The sequence below is a fragment of the Lucilia cuprina genome, chromosome 3, assembly GCF_022045245.1.
Source record: "Lucilia cuprina isolate Lc7/37 chromosome 3, ASM2204524v1, whole genome shotgun sequence".
In the NCBI taxonomy this organism is placed as follows: domain Eukaryota; kingdom Metazoa; phylum Arthropoda; class Insecta; order Diptera; family Calliphoridae; genus Lucilia; species Lucilia cuprina.
Genome location: NC_060951.1, coordinates 65955586 through 65971757, shown reverse-complemented (window position 1 = coordinate 65971757; position 16172 = coordinate 65955586). Strand labels below are relative to the sequence as shown.

Below are 16172 nucleotides of genomic sequence, written 5' to 3'. Positions count from 1 at the left end.
CTTAAAAAAAGAATTTCGTTCGATCGTAGTGTTTTCTAAATATTTATATAAAATCGTAATTAGTAAAATACAAATTTAAAATATTTAATTATTCTTAACTGATTGTTCTAATTACATAAGAAATTATTATAAAAAAAACCAATTAAAAAATAAATATATGAAATCATAAATATCAAGAAAAATAAAAACTATCAAAATAATTACAAAAAATTGTATTAGTTCTACAACTAGTTATAGACCGCAGGATTATAGCCTGCATTCATTCTACTTTGGCGTTGAGCCCAATGATTTTTCTTCGAAATTGTCACCTTCGGAACTGGTTCTGAGGAAAGTATGGAGTCGACACTCATTAACGGATTAGCACAATACATAACTTATGTCAAAGAACTAGTTCCTTGAAAACTCTTTAGAAGAATTTTAAAGCCAAAACAATAATCCGATGAACAGGTTCCAGACGTAATGGCGACACAACTAGTTCCAAGGTTGTTGTTTAAGAATCTGAAATAGTTCAATTTGCACTCGTTCTAAAACTATTAGTGTTTAGAACCAGTTCTGAAATTTATACTAAGTCAAATTCTTATCATGATAAAAAATTAACAGGTACAGACGGCATTTATTTGCGTTATAGCTTCGTTATGACAGTGTTGTCTAAACAATTGTTTAGACAACGTTGTCTTGATAACGAATGTCAATGTATTGTAAAATTTGTATAGAATTTTTCAAAATTAATGTTTAACATTAGTTTTGGCGAAATCTGTGTTTATTTACAAAATTTGCATTAAATTTGAATTGTTTTTATAAAATATAGCATTATTTTAGAAAAATTATCTGAGAGTTGCCGTGATAAATTATGCATTTTGTTACCACTATGCATTAACATAAAATCTGAAAATTTTTCTGTCGACGTTTTGTCAAGTACCGTGATAAATATTAGAAAGAGAAATATATCAGCTCCTAAGGGTCCTAAACATAAACATTTACCAAAGGTTTATAAAATAAACTTTTATACAGTTTGGTTAGTTAGGAAATTAGTTGTATAGTTAGTTAGCTAACAGTTAGTTACTTAGTTTTTATTATTGTATTATTCAACCAGTTGTGGGCGTTATAAGTTTTTTTTCTGGAGAGTAGACTTAATTATAGGCCGATCCTCATACAATTAGCATTATATGGGGACTGGGTGAAATCGTGCCCTGATATTGCCAATTTTTAACACCAAACTAAAAAATATTTGTATTTTAAACTTTTAGTATTTTCAACGGTCAGTATAATACTTTTCTGGGTTTTAAATTAATATTTCAATGTGTTACAAATGAAATATTTTTTATACAATATTTCATTTTTTCAATAAATAATTAGTAATATAACTAACATCTTTTGGTCTTGCTTATTCAACTTATGTTGATATTAACTCACCACAAAAATTGAGTTTGGCAGTACTGTTGTTTGTCTAAACTACCACAAAAAAACCGTTATAGTATATACATACAAACATACTTCAAATTCAAATATGCAATTTGATTTCATTTTATAAAATAATTTTAAATAAAGCCTTAACATTTTAAATTTAAAATCTTATAAAACATATATGACACAAAATTTTGGATTTAAAAAATTTGGTAATTGCAAATCCCTATAACGACTATTGGTAGTTTGGTTGTAAGTTTTCGATTTTGGTCCTAGTTTGTAGGATGAAATTATTATGAACTTAAACTAATTTATACAAATTCGTAACTTTGACACAACAAAATAATTATTGGTTTTTCGAAGCAGTAATAATCCGATTGTTAAGTGTCAAATTTACAAAAATTTCATCGAGTTTATGTTAGTTTTCTTATATCGTTGTCCTCATGGGATTTATATATGAAGGAATTATAAATAAAGGAATAAAAGCGAAAAATATGATTTTTAGACGAATTATTTCACAAGGTAATATGCCAAATTTTTTTGGAAATTTTCTCTAATTCCTTAAGTATAAACTATTCATTCTATAAGAAAACTTTAAATAGAAGCAGTTGTTAAAAAAATGCTAATAGAGATTTCAAGATGTGTGATTTCGACATGTTTGGTAGGTTTTAAATAGTGTTTGGTGTTTTTCGTATTTTGTTGTATGAAGTGGCAACGCTGCACAAAACCCACCACGGCTGTCAAATAAACAACAGAATTGCCAGATGCATATACAGTTATTAGGATAAGTCAATAGGATAAGAAGAGAAAAATTAATAAAATAGTACTCAAAGAGTTATTGAGAGCGCATTTAATTTTTATTTAACCAAATTGAGTCAAAATAAAAGCGGTTTGTTCATTACGTTTTTGGTCGTGATACGCGTTGGTTCTGTTCAGCGGACTATTTTCGGTAATAACGTGTGCGCGTTAGTAAGTGTATAGTGTCTGTGTAAGAAACAAAAAATATATATTTTTAGTGTACCACATCAAAAATTGTCTTCAATTCGTCTTGATTAAACTAAAGTGAGTTAAATTTAGTTGTGTATTACAATAATAATGTAGAAGGCAATAATTAAAATAACAAAAAAATAAATATTTTTTTTTTGGGCACCGCACCCAAAATTCTACAACATTTAGAGAAAAACAAAAAAGATTGTGTTAATGAATAGTAAAAATATTAGAAAGAATAAACAAAAAGCATAGATTTTATTTATTGTAGTAAATTAACGATAACCAGTATTAAAAAAATCATTAAAAACGGTGTTTTTTATTTGTACTTCAATTGCCAAGTGGCTGCTGTACTGACTAAATAGCAAAAACAGAAAAAAACTACTACAACTCACACAAACAAAAATATCGTCAACAAACATCATTATTATCTAAATATTTTGGTCATTTATTTAACGAATATCATCATCACACATTTCTACTGAACACAACAACAAAAACCAAATGAAAATAACGTAAAAACGAAATAAGCCAAAAAAAATTACATAGAAAAATCGTATACAAAAATTTCAAGAAAGACGTAACTTTTTTTATTGTTTCAAGCAAATCAAACTCAAAAAATTAAATTAACCAAATCTACTCTCTTTTTAATAACAATTTCTCACGCTCACCTGAGCGTGGCTTTATCTGCTCAATTTTTTCGTGTTCTATACAGAGATGGAAAAGTATGTACAAATTCTGTTTTAAATCACATAATTTCATATAGGTATGTATTTGAAGTTACTGTCAGGAAGCAAGCGTCATAATTTTTCGTTTCTTTGGCAATAACATGCGTTTAAAGCAACAAATTAAAATTATCTCAACAAAATATACTAGAATCGATTAAAGAATAAAAAGTACGGCTTTACTCATGATTCAATTTATAAATTTAAAAATTCATAATTCAAAGGGTTAAAAAAGAAAACCTTTATATTCCCTGATATTTGGATGAGAAAGAACGGATGAATGAGTGTGTGAGTTTTTCTAACTAAAATCATGTTAATTTCTTCTCTTCTAATTTTATGTTAAATTTTTATGAAGCTTTTATTTATTAAATTGTAATTTAAATTTAATTTATAAATGACAGTTTCATTAATTGAATAAATAACAGTACGAGTTCGTATAACAATACTGAATGTGTTGATGACTTAATGTTGTGCAATTTTTGTTGTTATTTTTCTTATGATTGTTGAGTGAGTAAATGTTGATGATGAGAAAGAGAGAGAGTGTAAATATGTGAAAGTATGAGTGTGTGTATTTGTTTTTGTACTTTTTGTTGATGTCACTCTTTTACTAAAGGCATTGCCATATAAATAAACATTAAAGGAATTTCTTTTGAACTAATGCATAAAAAAGAAAAGGAATTTCTAAAACAATTTTATGCAGTTAACTCTTTTTACATTAACTTAAAGGTAAGTTTTCATTTATAATATTTAAATAAGTTTATTTTTAGAAAATTATAATTAGAAATTTCTGAAATTAAACTAAAAATTTCTAAAATATAATTAGAAATGGTGTAGTTAATAAGTAGACTATACTAGTCTTTCTTAAAGACTCGTCTATTGTCTAGTAGGTATATGGACTATTCCCAGTCCATAAAGGACAATAGACTAGATTGTCTTCTACTTTTAATTTTCCAAACAAATTATGTAAAGATAAAGTTAGATACCTATTATGTATTGAATAGGAAGTATCTTTTAATATTTAACAGGTACCTATAATAAATTAAAAATATTAACAGTTCAGGAATATTAAAAAATTTAAAAAAAATATAGGAAATCTTCAAGATTCCTTAATTTATTCTAAACAATATACTAAAAACTAAAACCATAAGAACAAATATACCTAATAAAATTGTAATAATCCCATCATGAATTCATTAGTTTCAAATTATATGCTCTATGATCTCTTGCGATCGGGTAAACTTTAAAATCATTTAAATTTCTAAAAATAGATACCAATCTTTAGAACTTCAGTTAAGAATAAATAAAATTAATAAAAAACTGATTCCTCAGGAAATATCTAATATAATAATTTTAAACTTTTTAAGAATTAGTTGTCAAGATGTAAATTTAGAACAGAAATCATAAGAATTAACAATAATCTAAATCTGTAAAATTTATGCATGTGTTTTAGGAACTAGTTTGGAACAAAATATAAACAAAAAAATAATATAAAACTATTATCACTTTGTAAAAACCAAACAAAAATTGTTTTTGAACTCGTGCTATTTCCCAAACAATTGTGTATAATAGCAAACTCTGACAGGTGGTGGTATGGGAGAGAGTGTGTTAGTTAGTTCCAAATAACAATTTTCCCATAAAAACAAGTTGTGTTATTTTGTTTTTATTTTTTCCTTCTATTCTTTAACATTTTCTTTCGCATTTTTGTCTATTAAATTAATACGAATAAAAATAAAAGAAAAATCTGCACAAAATACATTCACACATTTTGTTGGTATTGTTGTTTATTCATATACACAAAGAGAAAACAATCAGTGACAGCTTCCTTCCTCCCGTATCTATTGCTAAGAATTAAACGAAATTTTTGAGTTTTTTCTATAATAAAACAGGTTTTCTTCTAACAACAAAAGTTTGAGTCTAATTTTTAAACTAATTGTAAGAGAGCGAATGCTAAAGCAAAGAGAAAACTAATTCGCACTCATTTTACCTCTAAGGTGGGGCAGGCAGTCAATATTAGTATTATTTATTAATCGTATAATAAAGCCTTACAGTTTCACTAACATTCTAAAAAAATAATAACAAAATCTAACACCAATAGTAGTAACAAGACAAGCTTTATGAAAATATAGTTTAACACACAACTTCATTATGAAGTTGAGGGCATAGAATGGAAAACTAAAGAAACACGTTGTTACGATTTCTTATTTCATTGCTCTTTGAATTTAACACAAATAAATGTTTTTGAAACTTAAAATTTTAATAATATGTATGTATATGTATTTAATTTACAAACCATGGCTAAAATCGCTTCAATTTAACCACACAATTGAAATGGTTACTGTGTGTTGACAACTGACTGAATGAATGACTAGCCTGTAGACTCGGCTGCTCTCATCAACGCCATCACCTCACCACACATCGCAAATGACGTCAGCCTTTCAAAAGTAACAAACAAAAATAAAAATATTCAGCCTACAAAAAAATTACAACAACATAAACAATTTTTGGCATTTATACAAATTCTGTATTTCAGTTGCGTGTTTTCTTTTATTTCAAATTTAGTTTTTAAGTTTTTGGGGTCGTTTGTTTTATTTTTTATTTCTAAAATTAATTTGTTTCATTTTCTTATATTAATAAATTTTTCGATTTAATGAATTAATGAACATTATTTATTTGAAGAATACATAAGTTAATAAACTACAGTTTATCTATTTTTAAATCATAATATATATCTATTTTCAAAATTCTCAAATAGTAATACATAATGGGACAAATATTGCCAAAGTCTAAAATAATTTGATGACAATCAATTGAGGTCAACTTTTAATATTGAAGAAGAGTACATGATTTTTAAAGAAATTTAAACTTGTACAAAATTTAACAATTTATTTTTAATTTATACGTTTAAATGAAAACTAAAACAGTCAAACACTTTTAAAGTCTTATTCATAATAATTTATTAAACGTTTAATTTAAAGAAAATTTTACACAAAAACTTTGAGAAATTTGATTTTAACTGACAGACATAAAGAAATACATACTCATCCCTATAAATATCGCCATCAAGGTCAAGGCTTTAAAATTTTTAACCATTTTATTAAAAAATAAATTTAAAATTTAATCCAATTGATAATTTTTATTTTGCTACAGCAAAAAGCTTTTTCATTAATGACGCCATGATTAATTTTAATAATTATTTGTGTTACCAAAAAATATTATTTGAACAATTAAAATGCTTAATTCTCAACATGTTATTTTTTGTTTCGCCAATATAATTAATATAAAAACCATTAAATTTAATATTTTTGTTTGTTACGAGTACAATTTATAATGGAGTGCCGAAGTTGACTGTCATTAAAACATTTAAAATATGTCATTTTATTGTAGTTTATTTTAACTCATAAGCACTTCCCCAAGGACTCTGGTATTAATCGTCTGATGTTCGTTTAATTTTCAATAATTGACCAAACAGTTTTTTCCAAAAACATCCACCCGCCCTAAACGAGCCATTTTTTTCATTTCAAATTTTTGTTGATTTCTCTTAGTTTATTTAAAAATATTTTTTTGTGAATCTATTGTGTATAAAATTAAATAAATTTCGGCGTGCTTAAGTTTTTTCGTAATTTGTTATTTTCATGTTGTTGTATCTAAATTTAAAGCTTTTTATAACCAATTTATGATTTTTTTCTGTTCATTTATATTGTTTTTTTTTTTTTGCTGAATACTTTTTTCAGAATTTGTATTTCTATAACATGTTGTTGTTCATTGGATTATTTTGTCTGTTTTCTAGACCTCTAGTATATAGATGTGTAGATAGTTTTGCTATTAGTATCTTTATTTTTCAGTTTTATTGTTGTTTTTTTTTAATAATGTCGAAAAGATTACGTCATGTTTTTTGTCGTAACAGATGATTTAGAATTTATGTTGTGGATTTTATTTTTATGTCGCACTTTATTAAAAAAATATAACAACAAAAATAATACAAATTTTATTTTTTCCACAGAAAATTATTTTAACAATTTTATTTGTTTAAAACTGGTTCTATAGAACCATATAATAAAATAACTAGTTTTGTACAATTTATGTAATATTTATTACAAAACCAGATTTTTGTACCGGGGGTTTTAATTATACTTAAATATTCATTCATTCAAAAATTTTAGAGAAATTGGTGAAGAAATTCCTTAGAGGCATATAAATTTCAAAAAAATTTTAAACAGACTAAATAAAATGCCAAACTATTTTTTAAATTTTTTTGTATAAGCAAATGCAAAAACTAAAAATCATTTTGTGGACCAAAAATGTTTTACAAAAGTTCTAAAATTATTTTCAAGTAATCAGCTTAAAATTACGGAATTTTTCAGACCCATTTCGAAAAAAGCGAAAATAATTTGTTATTCAATGAATTTTAATTTATTGTTCAGTATATTAATACGCATCTATCGGCTGTTAATCGGGACACAACCTTTAAAATTTTGAAAGAAATTATTCCATTAATAAACTTACCACTATATTATTTTTAAATTAATAATGTTATTTTAAAATCAAAAATAATAAACTACAACGAAAACATGTGCTTGGAAACATTGTTTTGGAACTTCGTTCAAATTCTGCTCAACCCATTTATATTTTATAAGATAGTATTTTTTATCTCATTGTTTAATTTTCATAAATTAAAGTTATTTTTTTCATTAATTTCCGCAATTGTTATTTTTTTATTTTTACAACGTCACGATCTTTACCCAATTTTGTTTTCGCTTGACTTCTGAACAGTTTTCAAAGAGTCAATCATCCCATAATTTTCTTAATTTAACACTAGAGTAGTTTTTTTAAATGTCGTTGGATTTGTAGTAAAATTTATATTTATTTAAATAATAAAGTTCATTAGATTGGCTCTTAAAAAAAATACTTTATTTAAGTGGAAACTAAACACATTTAATTACTTATTTTTTACTAAATTCGACTCGATGTTTTAGACCAAAGCAAAACTGTTGATAAATTAAAAATTTCAAAAAATTGGGCGTGGCAGCTGCCTTACTAAATGTATACAAATATTTCAATCTTGAAATAACTTTAATGTGTGATTCAAAGTTATAATTTACTTTTTGAACGTATGAAAGACTGCAATTTTTTTTATAAATTTTTGAAATTTATTTATTAATATTTCGTAAAAAAATCTAATTGTATAGAAATCAAATAAAAATTAAAGTTTATTTCGCTTCAATTATTAATCATAATTTCCATAAGTTATAGAATTTATGCACACCATATTGAAATTAACTCTACTGTTTTATATTTCATATACATACCTACAGATAAATGAAAATGACATCATTTCGCTGGAAAACACAAACAATTCAAGACACATTCATATTTGAATGCTAAAACAGAGAGAGTATTTATTTGTATATGTTCTCCCTCTTCGCAGTAACAATTGCCTTAAACAACAGACATCCTTTTAAGAAGTATATTTTTGTTTTATTTTTTGTATTTTTTTGGCGAGTACACATGAACCTAAATATATACTTCTCAAATAATATAAAAAGGAAAATGTTGTAAGAAGTTTGTTTTCTTTTACGCTTAAGACTCTTGTGAAGAAAACAAAGGACATTAAAAGAAAAATCGATAAAATTTTCTACACGCATTTATAGGATACATAAATGTTTGTTAATAGGAAAGTTGACGTCATTTTTTTCAACTAACCGGTCGGTTTATTAACGTAATTTAGTTTATTTTCCGTTGGTACATATTTTGTTTTTGTTTATATTTAATTTTGGTGGTATATATTTAATTTATTTTTTTCTTTTTCTTACGGAAATGAAATAATATTTACCACTTTCCTTAGCTTTTAACATTAATAATTTCTTATATTTTTATAGAAGAATTTAAGAAGTTTTGTTATAAATAATGCAAAACTTTGAGTTAATTTTCGTTTATGAGGCTAAAAGGGAAAATAAAGTTTGTGGGTAATAAATAAAAAAGTTTTTCTGTCATTATTTCAGTTAATAATTGTTTTTTACTATTTTAGTTTTACTTTGACTTTCAGTTTCTACAAATAATAGCAATAGCAATAGCAATAAAGAAATTAAAAATGCTATTTTAGAATCTAGTGTACATATGTATCAGGAATGGTAAATTAATAAAAATCATTCGAAATCATAAAGAATAGAATGAATATTTAGTAACAATAAACTACTGCCCCGAATGGCACGAAACACTGTGGTGGTCAATTTCTCTTAAACCGTCAAACCGAATTTTTTAAAATTTGACTCCACATATCTAATCAAGGTCCTGGAACGCGGACCGAAACTACTAGTTTTTTAATAAAAGTTGTAGAAATAAGAAATTCGTAGAGAACTTTTCATCCCTGATGTTTTTGATTGGTTTTGCGATCTATTGTCTCAAGTGGGTGATGATGACTACTTATGACAATAAGTACATTTAACCAAGTCAGCATTCATGAACGTACATATATACAATATATAAAATGAAGATTCACTTTTTCTTTTATACTTATACCAACAATATTCAGTCATTCATTTCTATCGAGGGTGTAGTAAATGATTTTAGCCACAATTTTATTTAGTTTGTTTTAAAACGTTTTGTGGGTTGTGTATTTGGGGTATTTAACTTTTGGCTGCTGTCTGTGTTTACTTGTTAGTTTGCTTTTATTTTCATTACTTCTTAATGAAAATATTTATTAGTGTTTTTGTTTTTCTTTCTTAACAGCAAAATTTTCCTAAAAATAAATATTTATTTGCAACGAACCATTCAAATGTCTAATATTAGAAATTGAATTTTGTATAGAACGAAAACTGTAAGGGGTTGAGATTATTCACCAATAGAACTGTGTAAGAATTTTTGGTAGACAAAAATCAAAGTAGAACGCCTGCTGTCCAAAGCAGTTCAAATAAAAACAAAGCAACAATTTTTTGATATTTTGTATTTAAATTTATTAGCTTTTCTTGCGGATGTTTATTACGTGTTTGAAATAATTTAGGGCAATATTTACTTCTATTTAATGAATAAATAAAAGTTCTTATTGTTTTATTAAATGGCAAACTAAAATTAGCAAAATCTTGGTATTGACTTTAAATATAATAAACTAATTGCAAAGCGTTTATTTCACTCTGTGTAAACATCTATATATCCCTAAAGATTTAAAGTTATCGGTAACCAACTAATATTATTTTTTTATTTATATAGATAGTTAACAAAATACTCATTTCAAATACAACCGATTAACTTCTTCATTATAGTTGGCCCATAGTAAGCTTCCATTTAAGGTGTCTTAAAAAATCTTATATATTTAATAAACAAATTTTTCTCTAAGTCAAACCTATCAGTTATTATGTTAGTTGACAATGGTGTATATAAACATGAAAAGATCGAACTTATTATGACATTTCGATTTAGCTGTGTTCGTCCGCCTCTCTATCCGTCTGTATGTCCTTGCAAACCTTGTGTGCACGCTATATGACGCAATTTTCAAACCTACTTTTATTTTGACTTTGAGTAAATTGCTCTACGAAAATTTATATGGATAAAGTCTATTTTAAATTTTTGCTCAATTAGGCCAATTTGCGCTGATAATATCTATGTATAAGATCTTGTTCCGAAAACTATATTATATCGACAAATTTCCTCATAATATCGGGCTTTGAACTCTATATTATTTATCTTAATAACAATTTCGTTATAAAATAAATGTATTTATTAAAAAAGTTAATTATTTTTTCAGATTATTGAATTCATTTATCATATGAAGATAATTTACAAAAGTTATCATTCATAATGCAGTGAAATGTAAAAATTGGCGGGAGCATTAAACATTTGATTGATTGTTTATTTATTCCCTCTTCGTTATTAATATTTTATTTGTTATTTATTATTTAACATTTTCTATTAACCAACTGCAGGTGGTTTTCCTTGATGTTTTTTTTTTATTTTTAGTTAAGTTTCTTTTTCTTTTGCTTTATTTAATTCGCACAAAAACGATTTATTTAGTGTTATTTTTGCACTAGTTTTTTTATTATTATTTTTTTTTTTGCATTTTCATTCATAATAATGTTTGTTCCTATACACAGATATACATACAGATGTATGTACTTTTTAAAACATAAAAAGTAAAATTGTTTACTAGTGTTGTTGAGACTGTAGTGGGGTTTTTGTGGTTGTTTTGTTGCCGCTGAGGTTATTGCACTAAAAAGTATCTATGTTTGTATGTTTTCTTGTTGTTGTATTTGTATTTAGTTGGCTAAAGCTTTGGGCTTTTATTATGAAATATTTTCCTCGATTACTTTTTTTATTCGGTTTTATATGTTTGTTTTGTTTTTACACATGTATCTGCAATTTACACGGGTACTAAAAAAAAGTACTAAATCTAGTCAGTCATTCGCTCAGTTGTCGTTAATTGTACATTCCATTCTCGTATACAAACATTTATGTATGTTTTTCCTACAAAACGTATCCATCTATGTATGAGAATATAAGAGCATGAATGAAAGAATGATAGTTAATGTAAAGACAAGACAGACACCTTTATGATTTAGAAAATTTTTTTATGAACATACAAAAAAATCAGGTTAATTGCTTTGCCCACTTACCAGATGCAAAAAAAAGAAACAAAACATTTACATTTTTATTTTAGTAAAAACGGTTTATTTTAGTTAAATGAAAAAAAAAAAAAAAATGCAAACTACTTTTTTATTTCCTTTTTAAATTTTTTGTTTGTGTAGTTTTATAAACTCTAGATTTATACTTAAAAAACATTCATGAAATATGAAAATGTTTGAAAATTATGAATAATTTATGTTTTTTATAGTACCTTTCTAAGTCGCTTGACCAAAAGTGGAACGAGCTGAATTATACTTAGAAAATTTGCTTAAAAACAAAAAAACGTTTGCAAAATGATGTTTTCTCAATTTAATATTCAGTAAATAAATTTGCAGTTATTTAAATTTTCTTTAACTTCTATTTTGAAAACATGATACGCTAGTATCACTAAATAATGTAAAATTAATAGCAGGAAATTTGTTTAGTTGAATAAAATAATTTTTATAACTTTTTAATAAAACTGTCTTAGCAAATGCAAAATTTGCTAAGACAGACTAACATAGCAAAAACTTTCATTTAAAAGTATTAAATACTTCTTCCTTATCTTTTTAACACAATATTTTAACAAGTTCACTTACAAATCACTAATTAAATAAGTACTTAAAATTAAGGAGTTTAAAAGTTATTTTTTTTTTAACAGAAAAATTGCTCACACATACAAAACTGTGACTCCTTGTTCTTTATTTCGCTGTCTTATTCAAAACACCACTTCAGAAAAGCTATTTTTTTCTGTGTGGATTAAAACCTGATGCAGAATAAATTACTTACGTATTTGATTATATGTAAGTCATTATAAGAGTAATTAGTAGTAGTTTGAAATGTGGTTATGTAAGTACAAGCTATTACAATGTATATTTAGGTTGACACACACCTTGGCCACTATCGGGACCGAGTCATCCAAACAGTAATATTCTCTAACTATATATATTTTTTTCAGACCCGTACCTCCATTTTATTTATTTTAAAATTTTTATTTTTTCCCTAAAAACACTTAATGAATAATTTATAATAATGCCATGAGGCCATTTTTTTAAAATTCTTAAGTTAAAAATAAGTTTGCAATGAGTCGTTAAATATAAATAATATAAGCAAAGTTAAATGAAATGTTTTAAATTTATTGATACATAAAGTTTTAATAAATATACTTATTTGAAATTAATCACGTTTCTAAATACAGAAAATTCAGAAAACCTTTTAATCGGAAATAGTCGCAATAATCAACATTTTCATTACACAATTGAATTTTAAATTTTAACTTAATTTACGTTCACACCTAACAAATATTTGACAAAAAAGACGTACCCATTATATTTTGTATTAGTTTTTTTCTTAGATAGATAATTTTTGTAATTGCAAATAAACATTGAAATAAATAATAAAGGCATTATAAAGTAATATCTTCAAATATTAATTTTCACCAAATATTTTACAGGTGAGAAAGTAGCTTTATACATATTTTAAGGATAAAGTTTCATAAAATTAAAAAGACACTAATTATGTTGTTCGTTTATACTTATTTCTTTCCCACAGACCATTGCACATGGCAAAAGTAAAAACTAAGGCTTGGTTAAATATAAAATAATTTTATTTTATAAAAAAAAATAACTAAAGTTTATTTACCATTTATAGGATTTTATTTTGCCATAAGCTGTTTAAGACTACAACATGCCATTTATTACAAATTTGTTTTCAACTTTTGATTTGTTTGGGAAAAATTTAAACATTTTGATAAATAATGTTAAATGTTATAATTTGTCATTTTGTTTGTTCACTACAATAAATATTTCAATGAGTTTTTGATTCCTTTATAGGCAGGACTAGTTTAAAAAATGTTAACACGTTGACTTAAATGACGTCTATAGATGTCGAGCACTAGTGCTCGTAGATGCAAATGACGTCTATAGCCGTTTTTTTAAATATTGCTTTCACTATAAATTGGAGTATAATAAATATTTTTTAAAGTCTTTAACATTATTTCAACTAGACGCGAATCCACCTCGTGCGTTATGGGGGGAGGGGAAAATTTACTTTTTTTAACTTTTTTATTTTTTTTCTTCTCATGTTTATATTTTGTATGAAAATTCTTCGTTTTGGGGGGTGGGAGGTCTAATTTCTCTTTCAAAACATTGATCAGTATAAAATTTAATAGCAAGTCTTAAGCAAGTTTTAGCTTAGTTCGCCCTACATACATATACATGATTTGGTTTTTTGTTGACATTTGACATGAATTAGATTGAAGTTTTTATTTAAAAATTCTATTAAAATTTCCTAACAATTTAGATAATATTCAAAACAACATTCACAAATTTAAGTGATTTTAAATCTAAACACTTTGCTAAATTAAATTCAAACGATAATACATATATGGATCTACATCTAACTATTCGCAATAGTTAATTGTCATATCTACTTAGTAGATGAGTTTTTTTATTCTTCTTTTGCACAATAGAAACGCTAAATTATATCTTGACAGGTAATTATACCTACATACATATAATCAACGTCGTTGCTCTTGTTAGAATACATTCTATGTATCTTAGAAAAATTTTCGTGATAGTTGTTGCTCGGCCATCTGTTGCCATGACTTCTAGTAATAATTTTCAATAAACGGCAGTAGAATGTATGTATTTAATAATTAAATGTCCGGTGGCATACGTATTTAGGCTAAACAAAAATATTAATTAAACTTATGGAAAGAAATTAACAGTTAACTTAAACTTCCATAAACATGCAAAAATTATCTGGAAAACTATTAATTATAAAAAAGTTAGTAATGAAAAAAAATCCAACATTTCCGAAAAGGTATCTTATTAACATATAATTTTGGTTTAAAATTAAAATAAAATTTAATGACAGATGTTTGTTTAACACAAGTACAAATATATAAACAATTCCATTCATTTAAATAACTGCTGTTAGCAAGAAGAGTGTAATAAAAATTCTAATAAATTATATAAATTTTTCATAACGAACGCGCTGAACGCAGTACGATGCGAGTGTGTTAAATACCATAAATATTTATGTATGTATGAGAAGGCAATAATAACTTGTTGGCCTTTTAAGAGGTTACTTTTTTATTTCTACTTATTTGTATAGTATAGTATCGTGGTATCTTATAGATACATTCGTCATCTATACATAACAACATTTAAGTTTGATTCTTTACAAAATAAAAATATAAACAGATACATTGAAATATTTATTCTCATGTTACAAACATCTAGTCTTGCTTTTCTTTTTTTTTCAAACTAAGTTCAAGACTTTAAGTCTGTCTTATTTTTATTTACAGTGCTATGAGTCTGTGTGTGTTTTTGTATCTGTTGGTTTGTTTCGTATTTGGAACATTCATTGAAAGACACAAGACCCACCCAAAAAACGGTTGGCATTAGTAATCATTTATGCCAGTTGTAGTTTTAACAATATGATGAGATATACTTTATTAAACATTGTAGAAAAAAGCAAAAAATTATCTTTAAACTAGGCATAGGCAGAGAGTTATATACATATATACATAGAAACTGTCTAAGTAGTATTATTTGTTTTTAATACAAGATAGTAGTAGAAATATAGTATTACATATAGGCGAAACTGAAGGGGTTTTCAAAGAAAAATTTTTATTCTCTTCACACAGACGAGCTCTGAGAGAATAAAACAAACTTCTGAGAACTAAACGCACTCACTAAACATCAAATTTTCTTCGCAAAATTGCGAGGATATTAGCACTTATTAGTTTTTCTTATCATTTAAACTTAATGTTTATTATTTTTTTCAACACTTTTCATTTATTTAAAACCCCGAAAATAATTTATATTTTACAAACGAAAAAAATATTTTTTATTCTTTGACATTTTATTTTATTTAAAATTGAAAAATGAAAAGCTGTACATTTTAGTATTGAAAATTAAAAAAGTATTTTACATACTTTTTTTAATTCAACAAAACAATAACAAAAAGACGTGTTTATAATATGTTTTGAGTTAAAATATCTTTTCAAAAAAATAAATAACTAATATTTTCATTCACTGCCATATAAAATTTCATTAATAACACACAAAGAATAACGTCCAAAAAATACATTTTTTATTTAGTACCTTTTGAACAACTGTGTTTATTTTTGTGCTTCTACTAATACATTCTCACCAGTTAGGTCTTTGACAGGGGACTTAGGTCCTTGACAATTAGTTTCGCCTATATACTACTATATGGTAGTAGAGCTTATAGATAAGCTCTCTTTTCCCAATTAAAACCGGGTTCATTTAGTGATTTAAATAATTTAATTTTTTCTAACATTTTTGTCGAAAATCACTAGTACGAATATAATTTTCGACAAATTTTATATAAAATAACCGATATCATCATCCAGCCAATTTTAAAATATGTACTTATTTTGCTTCTAAAAATTATTAAAAATATTATGGAAAATATAGAATTAAATTTATAAAA

At 25.3% G+C, this 16172-nt stretch overlaps 1 protein-coding gene across 6 annotated transcripts in view; it reads left to right on the top strand.

Moving 5' to 3' along the window:
* The first annotated feature begins 2303 nt into the window (after window positions 1–2303).
* Window positions 2304–16172, top strand: part of LOC111678922 (neuroglian) — a 65178-nt gene continuing 51309 nt past the window's right edge. For 4 of the 6 annotated variants that reach the window (XM_023440377.2, XM_046947318.1, XM_023440380.2 and 1 more), the window contains exon 1: window positions 2304–2466. The gene's annotated coding sequence lies outside the window, so the exon portion shown is untranslated. Of the gene's footprint in view, window positions 2467–3729; window positions 3843–16172 lie in introns of all 6 variants that reach the window. The other 2 variants (XM_023440374.2, XM_023440376.2) reach the window with 2 other exon arrangements.